The sequence below is a fragment of the Maylandia zebra genome, unplaced genomic scaffold (genome assembly GCF_041146795.1).
Source record: "Maylandia zebra isolate NMK-2024a unplaced genomic scaffold, Mzebra_GT3a scaffold02, whole genome shotgun sequence".
NCBI classification, from domain to species: Eukaryota; Metazoa; Chordata; class Actinopteri; order Cichliformes; family Cichlidae; genus Maylandia; species Maylandia zebra.
In genome coordinates this window covers 3,001,811-3,020,132 of record NW_027490032.1, presented here as the reverse complement: position 1 = coordinate 3,020,132, position 18,322 = coordinate 3,001,811, and the positions used below count along the sequence as shown (strand labels likewise).

General features: G+C 40.6%; 1 long non-coding RNA gene across 1 annotated transcript; it reads right to left on the bottom strand.

The window, feature by feature from the left end:
- Nucleotides 1-8,809: 8,809 nt before the first annotated feature.
- LOC143415734 (uncharacterized) lies at nucleotides 8,810-15,640 on the bottom strand. The gene is made up of 3 exons (XR_013096153.1): nucleotides 15,477-15,640; nucleotides 13,126-13,470; nucleotides 8,810-9,453 (listed from the first exon to the last, which is right to left on the bottom strand). It is a non-coding gene; the product is annotated as an uncharacterized LOC143415734 (long non-coding RNA).
- Between the last annotated feature and the right edge of the window lie 2,682 nt (nucleotides 15,641-18,322).

Genomic DNA, 18,322 nt, shown 5'->3' with positions numbered 1-18,322 from the left:
GTGAGGAGTGAGGACACCTCAGCGGAGGAACAAATAGTTCCCATATCAAATATTGCTTAGAATAGATCAGTTTGTCTGTTTTACTTTCTTCTATTTTCATTGTTGGTAATGAAAATAAAGATATTAATCAGTGATGTTATACACTGATTTTCTAATATTCTGATCAATAAAGTGAAACATGTTGAACAGATGTTTCTGTATCAATCTGCAGTCGAGCATAAATAACCCACGCAGTTGCTCGTCCCCGTGATTTTATTAAGATTTTGACTATTTTCTTTATAAACTTTACAATAATGCTGGACTGTTCTGAAGGAAAGGCGAATCTACTGTTGTGGAAAAATTCTAGTTTATCGTCACATTTAGATTTATGTGTTCAGAATTTCACTGTAGGATTTGGTATAACCTTTGTTTGCTTAGATTAGATGCTTAGATGTGTGAATGTGTCAGTATGACCTTGTAAAGAACTGATTTTCTAGGCCTAACAATGTTTTATTATGTTATCTGCTAACTGTTAGGGCTTAGAAAGATGAAAGTCCCAAGATGACCGGTGCCAGGAGCTTGACCACAGCTCCTTACATGTTGCAGACTTTATTTACAAATTTCCACAACATTAATCTGGGTGACATCCAAGTTGGTGTGGCTGCAGTCTCTCTCTAATTTGTTATTTCACCTGTATTCCAGTTTCTTTTCAGTTATCTAGTTATTCGGTCAGGCCTAGTTTGCAGTTTAGTTCATGGTGTATCAGTTTCCCCTTGTGTCATGTCTAGTTTCCTTGTTTCCTGTTTTATTTTGTAAAAGGTCTTGTGTTCTGTGTTTAGTTGTACTCTCCCCTGTCCTGTCATTAGGTTCATGTATGTCAGCTGTTTGCCCTCGTGTGTGTCCTCTTCCCCTAAACACCTCCTGTGTATTTAAGTGCTCTGTTTTCAGTGTGTCATTGTCAGGTCGTCTGTTTTCTTTGCCATAGACACGGTCACTGTCATAGGTTTCTGTTTAGTTATTGCTCTTGTGCTGCCCTCGTTCTTGTTTGTTTTATTGGTGTTCATCAGCCACGATAAAAGGCTTGCTTTTTGTTTAAGTTCACTCCCGTCTCCTCACTTGTGTTTGCACCTGGGTCCACCACACACTCCTCCGCACGGTCTGTCTCCACAAACTGTGACACACTTATATATTGCCTATTTAAAAGAGTTTATTTTTGCATGCAGAGAGCTAAGTAAACTGGAGCTTGATGGCAAATTTTGTGAAATTTGTGGACTAAAATGATTGGATGAAAAAATATTTCCATTATTTAGCTTATGATGTTAGCTAATTGATTTAAGAACTGCTTAAGAGGTCAAGAGCAAACCAACACTTGTGAACACTTGCCTACATGTTTACTGAGCAGTAACACTTCTGTTTAGATTATTTTGAAGAATGGGGTTGGGGGGGGGGGGGGGGGGGAATTGCCATTTTTGCTATTACTGAATTCTTGCACTGTTTCTTCTCTGCCTCTAGATTAGTTGAGAGGGCTTTCTATGTATCTGAGAAGTTGCACTTTGTTTTTTAACCTCTCTACTTTGGGTACATTATGTCAGACCACAAAAACATCACAGCTGAATCTGGACAGAACATCACTCTGAAATGCTGAGCTTCAAACACCTCCGTACTAAATTTAAAGTGAATAGGATCTGACCTGATGCCTGATGAATACATTTTTTAAGACGTGACAGGCACATTGACCATCACGACCAGCATGATACCTAAATCTAAATATCACAACCCAATATTACACCTCACTTACTTACATTTATGGCTCATCAAGATGACCTCTGCTGTAGAAGAGGTGTGTGTCCAACTTCATGGTGGAGGGGTTTGTGAGCTCAGACGATCATGGGAGCTGAGCTATCTGGAGCGTGCAGCTCCTGGTAGGGTCTAGGCCAGACTAAGAGCAATTCATGTGCACTGCAGCACTGATCAGTATGTAAATACTTCATTTGTTGCTTTTTTGATCAGATCAGCAAACTTGGTTCTTTGTAAGAACAAGTATCACTGATATGGAGTTTTTTTTATGTTTTACATAAATACCTAGGGCTGCTAGTTTCCTATTGGCATTTTCTCATTTAAACCTTGGTGACTTAAGTGTCTTGCTGCTAAACTTTTGTTTCCTTTTTTCCATTAAACATTTCTTTCAGTCATCTGTGTTTATCAGAGCGATATGTGACTAATTATTTATTCAATAACCAGGAAGTACACAAATACAAGATTAGATACTTTATTTATCAAAGATACATAATTACACATTGATACAATGAAGAAGGTGTCTATAAAAATTACACACATGGTGTAAGAAAAACATTATAACATACAAATAAGTGTTTTGATATGATAATCTGACATACTTTAAAAGCATAAATGGCCTGTATTTGTATAGCGCTTTACTCAGTCCCTAAGGACCCCAAAGCGCTTTACACTACATTCAGTCATTCATCCATAGGCAATGGTAAGCTACGTTGTAGCCACAGCTGCCTTGGGGCGCACTGACAGAGGCGAGGCTGCCGGACACTGGCGCCTCCACCAGTAGGCAAACATGGGGTTAGTATCTTGCCCAAGGATATTTGGCATGTAGCCAGGAGGCAGCCTGGGATCAAACCACCGACCTTCTGATTAGTGGCTGACCTGCTCGGCCACCTGAGCTACAGCCATAAGAATAAAAGTTTTAAAAAATCATGTTCTTTGATGATCACATTACATGCATCACATTTTTAAAGCATAACGTAGGGAGCAAAGTGTTCACAAAGACAGTTTTAGAGGACTTACACACGATTACTTTTTCGACAGTGCTCGTATGCCTCTTGCAAAACTGTACTTTTCACCATCAACTCACGATTATCTAAAACCAGCCATGAAATGTCCGTTGCTTCTTCCCAATCATTTGTACCCGCTGCTGCCGTCAGATCCAGATTGAGTCTTCTGTACTGGGGGGTAAAATAGCTCTTTTGGTGGTTCATAAAAAATATCTCAAAAAGCGATGTTGGTGAGGGGACCATAAACACAGGGTTGCAGAGCAGTTGGTAAGGACTTGTATATTTCTGGAGAGTCTGCAAAAAGCTGTCTTCCTCATGCTCCTGATTGGATATGTTGAGCTCTGATATCTCACTGGTGGCAGCTAAAGGTAGGCACGCCGTGGAGGTGGAGTTGTTCTCGGGCGCGATCTTTCAAATGAGCCTCCTGGCATTTCAGGAAAACTCAGGCCAAAAACAACATCCGGTCGGTTCTTCATAGGCCTGAACTCCCTCAATGAGATCATTGACAACACTGGCTGCTGATAACGACTACAGGATGGAACAGTTGTCAGCCACCTCCTGTACATGGATGACATCAAGCTGTATGCTAAGAGTGAACAAGAAGTCAATTCACTGATGAATCTCTCAACTTCTTGTGTTTAACTGAGACGTGGCAACAAAACATGGATTATATACATCTGAAGGAAATTTGTTCGACTGGCTGCTCCGTCATCGGAACTCCACGTCTTTCGGGACGTGGCGGAGGTCTCGCTGTTGTGCACCAAGACAGATTCACATGCAGACTGATGAACTCGGATTCTTTTACCTCATTTGAACTTCAGATGATCAAGGTCGGCTCTTTGCACACCTTTTATTGTATTTTAATCTACCGACCTCCTGGCCCTGCCGGAGTCTTTTTAACTGAATTTAACGACCTCCTATCATCCATTATTAAATTAGAGAAGCTGGTAATGTTGGGAGAGTTTAACCTTCATATTGATGATGCATCCTGTAATATGGCTGCTGATTTCATGACTATCACAGAGTCTTTTAATTTTATGCAGCATGTTTCTGGCCCTACACATGTAAAGGGTCACACATTGGACCTTGTTTTCTCCTTGGGTTTAAATATAAATGACATTCGTGTGGAAAATGTCCATGTGAGTGACCATAGCTGCATATATTTTAACTTGTCGTTTTATTTGGATCCCCCGGCTCCCAAAATAACGATTGAAAGGCGAATCATAAACCAGAACGCCGGCAAAAGGTTCTCTGCCATGTTCGACGCTGAAATGACTTACAATGATTTGGACTCTCTTGTCTCATCCTTTAATAACCAGTGTAATTCTATTTTAGACATAGTGGCACCTCTGAATAAAAGTACTGTCCTATGTTTGAAATCTCATCCTTGGTTAAATGAAAACATTCGTAATTTCAGGAGATACTGTCGCAAGCTAGAACGTTTGTGGAAGGCTTCCAAGCTTGAGGTTTATAGGTTACACCTTAAAGAATCTATCCTCTTGCTAAATGACATGTGGAAAAATGCCAGAACAGAGTATTTTTCACACCTCATAGCTTCAAAAAAGAAAGACCCTAAATTCTTGTTTAAAACAATTAAGAGTATTGTTTCTCCTGATGCTCCTTGTGCACCAGTTCACTCAACGCCCGAATGCAATGAGTTTATGAACTACTTCAGAAATAAGGTCACTGCCATCAGGTCAAATTTCTCTCCATCATCTTCTCAATATCAAACTTACAATTTGCTCTCCTCTGATACTTGGTTCTCTTTTACTCCTGTTACATTACAAGACATCAGAGGCCTGCTTTGTCATATAAAACAGACTTCAAGCCCCCTTGATATCCTTCCATCTTCACTTTTCACTAGTGTGTTTGATTCAATTGGCCCCTGTATTGTGGAAATGATAAATACTTCTCTTCATACTGGCTCAGTCCCCAGCTTCTTTAAACAAGCTATTGTTGAGCCAATATTAAAGAAACCCCAGCTGGATCCATCTCTTCCTAACAGTTATAGGCCAATAACCAAATTTCCTTTTATATCGAAAATTTTAGAAAAAGTAGTAGTAGAACAACTTAACTATTTCCTGGATAAAAATGCTGTTATGGACACTTTCCAGTCTGGTTTTCGCAAATTGCATTCCACTGAAACGGCCTTACTTAGAGTATCTAGTGATATCTTGATGGCAGCAGACTCTCTATTAAGTGCTATAAATATATCTCCTATCATCTCTATGCTGACGACATCCAACTATACTGTTCCTTCTAAATGTCTGAGTTTTATAAATTTAAGTAATTGCCTGACAGAAATCAACAAATGGTTATATGACAATTTTCTCCAACTAAACTCTGATAAAACAGAAACTCTAATTATTGCTCCAGACCACATGGTCCCAGAAATTAGACAGCATATCAGCTTCTTAGACCCTTATGTAAAATCAAGCCTTAGAAACCTCGGTGTCATATTTGACAGCTCGATGTCGCTCGAGCAGCATTCTAAGCAGCTGGTCCGAAACTGTTTTTATCATTTACGGAATATTTCTAAACTCAGACTAATGGTATCAAAGCTTGAACTTGAGATGATTATTCATGCTTTTATTTCTTCTCGTTTAGACTATTGTAATGGCCTTTTTACTTGTTTTAACAAATCAGCCTTAAATCGTCTTCAGACTGTGCAGAATGCTGCAGCACGTCTCTTAACAGGCACCAAGAGAAGATCGCATATCACTCCAGTCTTGGCCTCCCTTCACTGGTTGACTGTAAATTTTAGGTTTCATTTTAAAATTTTAGTTCTAACCTTTAGGGCCCTACATGGTCAGGCTCCTCAATATTTATCTGACCTGCTGAAACCACATACATCTTCTCGGGCTTTAAGGTCATTAGATTAGATCGCTATATAAATGAATTTTACTTACTTACTTACTTACTGATGCACACCACCAGGATATACAGCAATGATATCATTCAGACTGGAGAAGTGTAGTCGGAAGATAACAAAGAGAGGGAAGGTAGTCAGAACTGAGGGGATCGAACTACAAGAAATCAACATTGCAGATACAGAGTATCTGGGATCCCACAGGTGAATGGGAACCATGAAGAGGCCACTAGGAAGGCTGCAAACACCAAGCACCTGCAGACGGTCAGGCAAGTCCTGAGGAGTCAGCTGAAAAGAAAAACAAAACAAGATCCAGGTTATCAACACCTACTCCCTGGCCATGATCAGGTACCCTGCTGTGTTTACTAGGAGGAGTTCTCCTGGGACAGACCCAGAACTTCCTGAAGAGATTCATCTTTCAGTTGGCTTGCAGACATCTTGAGGTGCCTCTGAATAAGCAGAAAGAGCTGGCAAGTGTACGGGAAGTCTGGACTTCTTTAAATAGAGCAACTACAAGAAAAGAAAAGGGTCAAACTAATAACACATCGCAGAAAAAGAAACTAACCTGATTACACTTTTAACATTCAGAGAACTCATTCAGGCATTAAAAGTTTTTGTTGATTGATTGATGAGCTGTCTGGGATCTTTAAATAGACAAACTAAAGGAAAAGAAAAGGGTCAATCTGACAAAACATCACTAAAAAACAAACTTAACAATGAAGAAAAAGCTTCATGGCTGTATCCTGACTCCTGAAACACATCACACTGAGACACATGTTTATGCTCACTGTGTGTGACTGCAACTGTGTGATGTGACCACTGCCGAGGCTACAATGGCAGCTTAACACTTCTTTGTCTCTGTGGTGAAAACTGCACTGCTGACCAAGTGGTTGAGTTTACAGATACACCACCCAATCTCATGACACTTTCATACTGAAAGAGAAACTGAATAAATGTGAAACTAAATGTTTGTTATGTAACATGAAAACTAGGCTGATACTGTTTATTCAGCTTTATCTCAGAGGGGGACTCTGGTTTTTAACAGAACCCCATCTACAGAAACAAAAACAAAGACACTGACAAGCAGCAAAGTCAAGCAGAGTGACACAGTTACATGAGCCATTCCCATTGTAGCTACAGACACTTAGTACACGACACTGTAGGGTAACAACAAATAAGTACAGTATAACAAAAGAGGAGGAGGGGATAGCAGGTCCTAGTGCTTAACATTTAACACACAACAACAAAACAACTGTGTGATATGTCCTAATTCGGATGCTGCAGATGTTAACTGCCAATCAGATATGGATCATACCATCGAAACTCAGTGTCTTCCATCTCAACTCCTCACAGTCAGCTGGTTTAATTTGCAGAGTATCTTTAGCAAATTTAATTAAGTCATACAAAACTCCACCTTCATTCTATAAATACTTTCAGATACACAGGTCTGAACAGAGTCTGTACTGAGACACAGTGGTTACAGCTGAGTTATGTGATGCCAAAACCATGCTGATATAATGCAGAAAACATTGTTCAGCACATTCAGTTTATTTTGTTTATTTTATTTTGTTTATTTAATAGCAGATTGACTTGCTCATCTTTACTTCACTATTATTTGAAGTCACCTGTACTCAAAAGAATTCGATTTTCATAACAGGCTGTTCAGGACATGGGTTAGTTTTTCACTATCTTGTAGATAGGAAGAGAAATCAGTCCATTTACCAGTTTAGCTTGTTGCCCCCTTGATTTTGCTTCTTGGTACACCTCTCAGGTTTGCAGACCTGTCTTTAAATTAAGTCAGAAATCTATTAGCAGCTGGCGTCTTCCATTTAACTGTCGTGACACACTAATGTGGTAGTAAGGATCGGAGAGTCCTGATCCGTAACTATCTTTTTATTTTTCGTTTTTGTCTACATTGTACTGAAATGCTTCATTATTGAAAACATTTTAAGATATACTTATTATTCTTAACATCTTAACAGATACTCTGACTCATAACTATCGTAAAACGCTACGACCGGAAGTAGACACCTTTCGCGCATGCGGGGTACCGATCGGGTTTCCGGTACGGATTGGGTAGTGACAGAGGCAAAGAGAAACTTCACCAGTCATCTCCGTCTCATCATTTCCCTGTTTTGCAGGTTCGTAACCTGTAAAACTATATTAAAACGGTTGTAAAATATTGATAAGAAACACAGCTAATATGGGGGTATAAATCAGTGGGTAACCCCTATTATTTGTTACGTTTTATGAAGTAGAAGGACAGACGGTTGTATTCTTATTTCTGTTGCATATGGAGAATGTTGGTGCTGCAAATTGAAAATACATGTGATTGTATAAATAAATATGGCAGAAGCGAGGCAAAGAGAAACTTCACCAGTCATCTCTGTCTCATCATTTCCCTGTTTTCTAGGAACATTTAATATGTTTTACCGGCCCAAACTCTGGGTCGGTTACATGTGGATTTATATTTCTGTGTTAAATCTACACTATGTTACGAAATCAGTTTCACCCTGGTTCTTTTATTCGTCCAAACTTCCAGAGATGGCACCGGAACTCAGTAGTCATTTCACAAAACCTTTATTCATCTTTTTTTAAGCATGCACTTCTAGAAGGGAAGACGAGGCCGGTGTCCCTCTCCAAAATCTTGTGAGTGTGCGTGTGGATGTGTGTGCGTCACAGTTAAAACACTGTGGGTGTAGGTGACTCCCTAGGTCATAAAACCCCATCTCCCTTCCAGACCACAGTTATCCAGTTACAAATGTTGAGACCCCCAACCTAAACATCCTCTGGGGAAATTCCACTCTGTGGGGGAGAGGTTTCCTACACTCTACTCCTAAGTTCACAACACAGTCAGCCTTTATTACTTTAAGGGCAGTGTCTCTACAATAGTTCTACATTCTATGTTAACACGTTTCTAAACTCTAAAATAAGCTAAACACTCCTACAACTGTAACTGCAAATTCTGGTAAATTTGTACACTGCAACTCACTAACACCATCACTTGTTGAGAATCTTCCTGGAAATGTAATTACACATCTCATTGATGCACCCAACACTAACAGTGATTGGTCTGTTCACTATCATTGTTTACCCTTTTTGTGTCTGGCTATGTCAGAGTGTACAGAGATTTCTTCCTGTTAAGTGGGTTCCTCTTCCCACTGTCACCAATTGCTTACTCACAGGGGGTCATATGATTGTTAGGATTTTCTTTGTATTATTGTAGGGTCCCAGGCCTACAACATAAAGTATCTTGCATCAACTGTTGTCATGATTTTGATCTAAAAACACCGAATTGAATTAATTTGAATAAAATATATAATCTAAAAGGTAACATTTCATTAGAAACAATGACACTATGTGACAATTAAAAACTACATTTAAAAAGTAATTTTATGTATGACTCAGCATATCCACAGTAAAAAAGCTGACAACTATCAGAAGACACTCAACATTAATACATGTGAATGATTTATTGAAAATAAAAAAAACGCACAAAGAATTGCTGACAGAAAATGTATAAACTATAAATTATACCTGGCATTTTGGTGAGAGTACCCATTTCTGCTCATTTATAACACAGACTTACTGTTTAACTATATTTGTATTGCCACCACCAAAGGCCCACTATTATCCACACTGCTAATTTCTGTCTGTCCTCAGAACATCAGTTTATCCTGTGGTTCATTCTTCTATAGCATATGTAAAAGATAAACAAGCCAACAACAAAAACAGCTGCAACATAAACCCCCTGACCAATTATCACTCCATCAGAAACAGCCTCTCTGCGTCTTCTTGTTTGACCTGCAGGTCAGAAACAGGTGAGAGTTATCAGTTATCAGTCAGGAAAATCTAATGTGATGTGGATGTACAGTAAACTCTTAGAAATTATCCACCAAAATGTAAAACCATAAAGGAAACACATATAAAGCACATAAATTAGTTTCAGGTTTAGATAAGCTGCCTATGAACATACACACTTTGATACATCTGTATTAGTTTCTTCCTCTCATTTTGAGCCACTGTGAAACTTAAATGCTTCTTTATCTAATTAGATATGTCTGTGAAGGTTCTCAGTCATCCAGGTCTATGGGACGGTCTATCCTCCTCCTGACTCCGATGTATGAGTCAAAGGAGCTTGCAAAGAAAAGCGTCTGGACTTCTTTAAGTTGCTTGAAGACGTTTCACCTCTCATCCGAGAAGCTTCTTCAGTTCTAAGGTCAAATGGTGGAGAGTCCCAGATATAAACCTAGTGGGAGTGACCCCCACAGAGGGACAAAAGGACCCCCTGATGATCCTCTACTCACCTGAGCCAATGTGTGAAATTGGGTGTGGGACCCAATCAGCCAGAGTTTCTGGTGTGTTCATTGTGAAACCTGGCCCCACCTTGTCATGCGAATTCCTGAGGTCAGATGGCCCAGGATGTGAGTGGGTGTTAAGGCGTCTGGGAAGGGATCTCAAAACTGGATTATAGATGGCAGAGAGTTGGTGTGGTAAACCCCCGCCTCTGTTCAAAGATGGTCGCTCACAGTGGACATAGATGGCTTCTTTCACTCCTCTTTCAAACCATCTGTCCTCTCTGTCCAAAATGTGAACATTGGCATCCTCGAAAGAGTGTCCTTTATCCTTAAGATGCAGATGGACTGCTGAGTCTTGTCCTGTGGAGGTGGCTCTTCTGTGTTGTGCCATGCGCTTGTGAAGTGGCTGTTTGGTCTCTCCAATGTAGAGGTCTGAGCATTCCTCGCTGCACTGTACAGCATACACCACGTTGTTAAGTTTGTGTTTTGGCGTTTTGTCTTTCGGGTGAACCAGTTTCTGTCTGAGCGTGTTGCTGGGTCTGAAATGCACCGGGATGTCATGCTTGGAGAAAACTCTCCTGAGTTTTTCTGATACACCGGCTACATAGGGGATGACAATGTTGTTGCGTCTGTCCTTCTTATCCTCCTTCGCTGGTGTCTGGTCTTCTTTTCTGTGCCTCTTTGCTGACTTTAGGAACGCCCATTTAGGATAGCCGCACGTTTTGAGTGCTTCCTTTACATGTGTGTGTTCCTTCTTTTTTCCTTCAGGTTGAGAGGGAACATGTTCTGCCCGGTGGTGTAGGGTCCTAATTACTCCAAGTTTGTGTTCCAGAGGGTGATGGGAGTCAAAAAGGAGGTACTGGTCCGTGTGTGTGGGCTTCCGGTAAATTTCGATGTTGAGGTTGCCGTTCTCTTCAATGTGCACAGCGCAGTCCAGGAAAGGCAAACAGTTGTCCTTTGTGTCTTCCCTGGTGAACTTGATGTTTTTATCCACAGCGTTAATGTGCGCAGTGAAGGATTCCACTTCTTGTGTCTTGATTTTGACCCAGGTGTCGTCCACATATCTGTACCAGTGGCTGGGTACTCTTCCTTTGAAAGAGCCAAGAGCTTTCCTTTCCACTTCCTCCATGTAAAGGTTGGCTACAATAGGTGACACGGGGGAGCCCATGGCACAGCCATGTTTTTGTCTGTAAAAGCCTTCGTTGTACTTGAAATATGTAGTGGTGAGGCAGAGGTCTAACAGTGTGCAGATCTGATCGGGTGTGAAGTTGGTCCTGTCCTCCAAGGAGCTGTCTTCTTGTAATCGTTTTCTGACCGTCTCCACGGCCTCCGTGGTGGGTATGCAAGTGAAGAGAGAGACTACATCAAAGGACACCATGGTTTCATCTGGATCCAGGGTAAGTTTCTGAACCTTTTTGGTGAAGTCGGTGGAGTTCTTGATGTGGTGTGGGTTGTTCCCCACGAGAGGCGCAAGGATGGGAGCAAGGTGTTTTGCAATGTTATATGTGGCTGAGTTTATGCTACTGACTATGGGTCTGAGTGGGACAGCTTCCTTGTGGATCTTCGGAAGTCCATAGATGCAGGGTAAGGCATCCCCTGGGTAAAGGCGGTGATATGTAAGGCGGTCAATAATTTTGTCCTTTTCAAAGTCTTGAAGGCAAGCTATAACTTTCTTTTTGTAGCTGCTTGTGGGGTCTCGCTTTAGGGCTTCGTAGGTATTGTTGTCACTGAGGAGAGTAGTGATCTTTGTATGGTAATCTGTAGTGTTTAGGACCACGGTGCATCTTCCCTTATCAGCTGGTAAAACAGTGATGTTGTGGTCTTTGCTCAGGGAAGCAACGGCCTTCTTTTCCTGTATTGTGAGGTTGGATGGAGGGACTTTGGCACTGGAGAGCGTGGCTGAGACTTTCATCCTGATTTGCTCTGCTTCTGTCTGTGATAATTTATTAATCCGTATGGCAGATTCCGTGGCTGTGATGAGGTCCACTATGGGCAACTGTTGTGGAGAGATGGCAAAATTGAGTCCTTTGGCTAATACTCTCTTTTCAGGTTCAGTGAGAATCCTGTCTGAAAAGTTCTTAACCCATTTCTCCTGACTGACTTCGGGTGTGTTTTCTTCTCTGGGTTGTGTAGATTCAGGATGAGGAGTGTGTGTTTTTGAAAGCAAGGTGTGAAATTTCCTGCATTGTCTTTCTTTTCCTTTAGAGTGTTGGGCCCGCTGAGCCTTGTCCACAAACTTGTAAACCTCTTCTAAGATTGGAGAGGGTAGAAGGATTTCCAGTTCTTGCAGGGTCTGGCTGATCTTGATCTGGAGGGCATCTATGGTGAAATGGACCTGTCTTATCCTTTCACTTAAAAGGTGATTTTGTGCTCTCTGTAGAATCAAGTCTGCTCTGTATCCCCTGACAGTGGATCCAAGGCGCAGGCTCTTAGGAACAACTCTGCTTTGTCTACATCTTAGGTTGAAACGGAGATGGTTCCTATAATCTGCTAGTTTCCTTGATTCCCTTTCATACTCCCGCACCAGTTGAAGGGTGTTCCTCCCAAAATGTACGGCAATATGTCTGTGAAGGTTCTCAGTCATCCAGGTCATCGTAGTCAAAGGAGCTTGCAAAGAAAAGCGTCTGGACTTCTTTAAGTTGCTTGAAGACGTTTCACCTCTCATCCGAGAAGCTTCTTCAGTTCTAAGGTCAAATGGTGGAGAGTCCCAGATATAAACCTAGTGGGAGTGACCCCCACAGAGGGACAAAAGGACCCCCTGATGATCCTCTACTCACCTGAGCCAAGGTGTGAAATTGGGTGTGGGACCCAATCAGCCAGAGTTTCTGGTGTGTTCATTGTGAAACCTGGCCCCACCTTATCTAATTAGATTATTATCTAATTATCTAATTAGATAATTTTCTTGTGTATCTAACAGCTCTATGATACAGCAGATGGGTAGTGTAATTTGTTTTTTGAAACATGGCTTCTTGCTAAGAAATTGTTTGTCTTATTAAAAATTAATCATCACTGGGCACCATATGTGTTGGTAGACATGTGGCTCTTTGCCTACTGTATTGAACCTAGTATGTCCATTTGAGAAAAATAGATCTGTCCTGTCTCTGGCCTTTGTATAGTCGTTTCTGTAGCCACATAAGGGAATCAACCTGTCCTCTGATATCACAATCTACTGTCTTACCTGGAGCAACAACTCTAAGGTAGATGGTGCTGACGGTTTCATCATCCATATTTGTTCCTCTCCGTACAACACGGCACTCGTATGTTCCACTGTCTGTAGTCGTCACTTCCTTCAGAATCAAAGACATGTCTCCATCCTTCATCTGTCTGTCCTGCAGATCAACCCAGTTCTTGAAAGATGGATGTTGTTTGGTTGGATCAAACTTCTCTTTCCAGTACAAAAGTAAATATTTATCCCCAAGATCAGCTCTGCTCCACTGTGCAGCAATGATGGGTTTGTTGTTTTTTGGAGCTTGACATGGCAGAGTGACCGTCTGTCCAACCACTGCTTTGATGTTTTTCTGGTCTGAGAGAAGGCACAAGACAGAGGATCTAAGTACAGCTGTTTACTTCACAGTGAGACCAATGAGATCATCTAAACTGGACCAGAGGTGTACAGAAGCAGTTAATGAGTTAGGCTTTGTGTCTCTATATGCATGTGTATAACCTCAATGTCTCCAATGTTGCCTTCAGTTCTGGCTACCTTCCCTCTCTTTGTTACCATCTGACTGCACTTCAGGCCTGAATCCCACAGATAAATGAGAACCATGAAGAGGCTGCTAGAAAAGCCACAACACTAAACACCTGCAGCGAATAAGGCAAGTCCTGAGGAGTTAGCAAATCACAGTAGATTTCAAGGCAAAGGAAGGAGGAGTCTCAGAAGCCCTTTGCAGGATGAAACAAAAAACATTCATGAGTACATCAAGAAGATGGCCACAACTGATTGTATACTTAGTGAATATCTGAGACAGCAGAAACCCGAGAAAGAAGAGGAGCAAGATAAGGAACCATCATGCAAGGAAAGGCCACTGACGTGCATGTACCACAGGCAGATAGAGGAAGTGACTGACATCCAGAAATCCTACTAATGGAAAGACATCCTACCACTGAAAGAGAGCACAAAGGCACTAATCATGGCAGCACAGGAACAAGCTCTGAGCATAAGATCCATAGTGGCTGGGGTCCATCACACCAGGCAAGATCTCAATATTCAAGAAATACTAAGATATTGATTGATTGATTGATTGATTGATTGATTGATCATTTATTTTGATCATGAATAAGCAAAATAAGATCATGTATATTTAAGGTAGTATGCCCATGTACTAAGAGCATCTGCACAGGAAGGATAAAACTGTCCTCTCATGCTACAGGTTCTTGAAAATGAGTGGGAAGAAGTGACACTTATGTGAAACATATCACAGAGACACAGAAACGTTTCCTAGTACTTCCTTGAAATTCTCTTTACCCCTCAAATTTTATCCCCATCTCTCTGGGTAAAAAGATTTTGAATAAGATATTAAAATATTGAAATTCTATTATTTTGCATGATAATGGATTTTAGAGTGAATATAGAGAACATAGAGTGAAATTTAGTCTAGAACCTGCTTAATTTTGTTCATGATTGAGATGCTTTTGGAAAGTTTGTTTTGTACATCTCTAATATTTGGTTTCCAATATCTCAGATGTTGTTCCTGGGATCTGCCCGAGCCCCTCGCCTAGCTTGGGAGTCACTGCATGTAGTGCTCCGATTACTCAATACACTAAACAAGAGATTATGGGATTATGCATAAAGGATTATGCCATAAAACTGTAGTTTGCTTAGTAGTATTAGTATTAGTAGTAGAGTAATTAACAGTATGAAATTCTTTTTTCAAATCTATAAATATTCCAGCTGCATATTGTTTTAGGTCCAGTGTATTTGTTATTGCTTCCGTTGTTTCAATCGTTGCCAGCAAAGTTAATGCAAAAAGTTATCTGTAATGAATTACTGCCCATTTCTGAGCAGAAATCAGCAATTGACAAATGTCTGAGTGCAGATGAACTTCCTGACACAATTAGAGTTGCTTTACTGTCCACAGAGTTAGATTAAAATAGAGATTGTATTGCGAGCTGAAGATGAAACCAGCTTGCCCAGACATTTCTGTTATGTTAAGTTATTACTGTAATGTTTGTTAAGGTTTAAACTTCTGCAAATTTAGCAGATAACAGATCTGCATGTATGGGGAAATGAAGCAAATGAAGCTGAAGGAGAGGACAAACCCGGGCTATCGGAGTGTCATGTTTCAACTGAGTTCTACTTAGCGCTCTTTAAACAGTTTCATCTCAGGGTTAACAAAATCACAGTTTTCACTCAGTCTGCTCTCTGTAGCAGAACTCAGATAAGTTCCAATTCAGGTTTAACTCTTAAACTGTTGTCACACAGCCTACCTAAACACACTTTTTAATAATGATTACAAACAGAATTCTTGATGAGGTATTATTTCATAAATCAGAAAAATCCTGTTGCATTTAAAACACGTTCAGTCTCACCTGCAGAGACACAGAGGAGGTAAGCAAAAAGTAAAGTCCAGCAGAGAGATGCAGATGTTACAGAGGACATTTCCACTTTAAAAGTGTGAGAAATATCCATGAGATGGTTGTTTTTTCAAGAGTAAAAATCCTCAGTATCTAAATGTGAACGTGTGTTTTCAGCAGCTTGTTCTTTCTCTTTGACCAAAGAATCACAAACAAAAGCATGACAACAAACAAGGTGGAGCCATGAAAACAAATATTTCAAACACTCAGTTTTTCAAAGGTGACTAATGACACCCACACCTCAAAGAAAGGTCTGTGTGTCTATTCATGTTGTTCAGTGAGTTATAATTGCATTGATTCTCCATATCACTCCTTTATGAAGGCAAACTTTTTTGTGTGTAATTTTTTTTATTAGCATGGAGTATCACACAATAACACACAATCAGGCCTATTTTGATGCAATGTTTCCTGACAGCAGAGTTTACAGGTGTGAGTCCAGAGAGGGTCTCGTCACTAACATGTCTTGATGCATGCTCAGTCATCCAGGTAAGTAAACACTAACATTGTTAACGTCACAGTCAGTGGTAAGCGGAGTGTGTGGAAGCCTTTGGACAGTGGTCGTGTAAAAGTTGTGTGATTTGTGTTTGATAAATGTCAAACTCATGAACATGTGACTCAGACTGGACTCCTGAAGCACTTCTTCTTTTCCACTTCCTGATTCAGCACAAATCCAACAGTCTGAAAACAGTTCAATCTTCAAATGACCTTGATCCAGATTTAAAGTCTGCTTCCATCTACTGGTAGCCTCCGGTATTACATATTACATTTATTACATTACATTTCTTTATAAAGTGTCTTATGACAGTCATATAGGTGCTTGAAATAAAAACATAACAGTAGGATTAAAATGACACCAAATCACTGGAGATTTAAAAACACAACAACAGTAAATTGGTACTCAAATGTTATTATTACAAAAATAAGCATTTCAACTCTTTTTTGAATGGGTCCACAGAACTAAATCTAAATTTAATGGGGATCCAGCACAGTGAGTTTAGCAGGGATTGAGTGCTTGGAGGTTCTGGTAGGGAGCTTTGCAGCATCGCTGTGCACAAGCTGCAGCTGTCATGTGTGCAGGCAGGCAGGGAGGAAGGACCCAAAATGCAGGACTCTGTGGCAGACGTAAACTCAAAACACTCAGCTTTATTGCTGGGCAGTAACAGAACATAAACTTAACTAAAATGAGAATACAAAACTAACTTAGCAGACGGATCACACAGTTAACGTGAGGGTACGACATGACAACGAGTAACGGAAGACGCAGACACTAAATACAAGAGGTGAACGGAGTGAGGGGAAACAGCTGGGAGACACAGCTGACGCTGATTACACTGACGAGCCAGGGAGAGCACAAAGCTGAACGCACTGACATAAGACAGAGACCTACAAAATAAAAGAGGAAGCACATGACAGACACAGAGATCCAGACGAGATCCAGACGAGACCCAGAACTTAACAGACGCAGACTCATAAGCAGACATAATGACATCATGGGCAGACAGCGGGAACCCGGAAGGTGGGACCAGAATAAAACAGAATAAAAGAATTGAGGACTGTCAGCTTGAGGTGTGAATTTACGGGAAAGAAACGGTAAAGAGGAATACAAAAACATTCATCTCTCTGTAAGGCAGTAAAAATGTGTTTGTTTCACTGGCATGCAGTTCAACAACTTATGGATGAGTTTGTTTCTCACATGCAAAGACAGTTGTAGTTTAAAGTTCAGCTTCACTGCCTCCGGTGTTCATTAGTGTGACAGAGGATATGTTCAACCCACAAAAGTAGAATAGATTCTGTTTTTGCTGTTGTGAAACTGTTTCTATAATCTTTTTCTACGTTAAACCAGCCCAGATCTTAAATCTATGAGAAATAAGGTAAAAATGAAAAAATAAAAATATCATAAAAACACCAAACAGCAGTGAGTGGTGGTTTTAAACCTGACTTTAAATCTGCCTGCTTTGTCTCAGCCACAGATCCACCTCATGGGCCACATGTTGGGTATGTTGTGACATCTGAGTGACATTTCACTGCGTGTTGTACTTGTAAAACTATGCATGTGACGAATCAAGAATCTTGAACCCTGAATCTGATCCATTTGGCAGGGTCAGCACACATCCACAGCTATACAGCCACTTTAGGAGTTTGTAAACGTAACGTGTGTGTTTGGACTGTGGGAGGAAGCTGGAGTGTCCAGAGAGAATCCACACAAGGAGAAACTCCTTTAACAGTGAAAGGCTCGATATATTCAAACCACAAAACCTGCTGACTGTGAGGCAACAGTGCTAAACACTAACCAACAGCAGTCTCTGCAGCACCATGTCCCTAATTCTGTACACACGTGTATAATATAGCACCCTAAAAGACATTTAGAAAACTGGGATATATTTAGCTCTCTTGTGTTATTACTGGAGGGTCAAATGACTGCAGAGTGGAGCCAGATTTGTATGATAGAGTGTAAGTGACATTTAAAAAAAAAATAAAAAAAAGTTTTATTATTCTCATACTCCTTCATAGATGTGCACTGGCTGTGCAGGAGAAAAGGGGGATGACAGATGAGTCAGTGTCTCACACACACACACACACACACACACACACACACACACACACACACACACACACAGAGGAATGTCAGTGTATTTACAGGAAATGTAAAGAGAAGTGCTGAAACATTCATCTTCTCTGACACACACAATAAAAATGTCTTTGTTTCACTGGCATGCAGTTCAACAGTTTATTGGTGAGTTTGTTTCTCGCACTCACCTGAATATAAAGTCAAATGCAGTAATGAGTGCAGCTACACCTAC